Below are 284 nucleotides of genomic sequence, written 5' to 3' on the forward strand. Positions count from 1 at the left end.
AAAAAGAGAACACGTACGATGGATTTCATGGTGAATGGGTCTGTGTTAGCGTGAGGTACTAAACTCCTTTTATATCGGAACCTTTCCCCTGTAACCTTCATTTCAACCTGTTCTAACCTTACATAGTCATCTAAGTCTAATGTGTATGAATGTCAAGCGGTATGTTAACTTAATTTGTCTAAATTTTGATAACGGATAAATACATTTTGGTTATATGTGTATGTATTTCTATCTGATGGGTAAAGTTGCAACACATAAAATGTACCAAGTTTTGTATGCACAAA

General features: G+C 34.2%; 1 protein-coding gene across 1 annotated transcript in view; it reads right to left on the reverse strand.

Moving 5' to 3' along the window:
- LOC119587288 (H/ACA ribonucleoprotein complex subunit GAR1-like) overlaps positions 1–284 on the reverse strand; it is a 3,619-nt gene that overhangs the window by 1,537 nt on the left and 1,798 nt on the right. The window lies entirely within an intron of this gene.

This window comes from Penaeus monodon, chromosome 22, assembly GCF_015228065.2.
Source record: "Penaeus monodon isolate SGIC_2016 chromosome 22, NSTDA_Pmon_1, whole genome shotgun sequence".
NCBI classification, from domain to species: Eukaryota; Metazoa; Arthropoda; class Malacostraca; order Decapoda; family Penaeidae; genus Penaeus; species Penaeus monodon.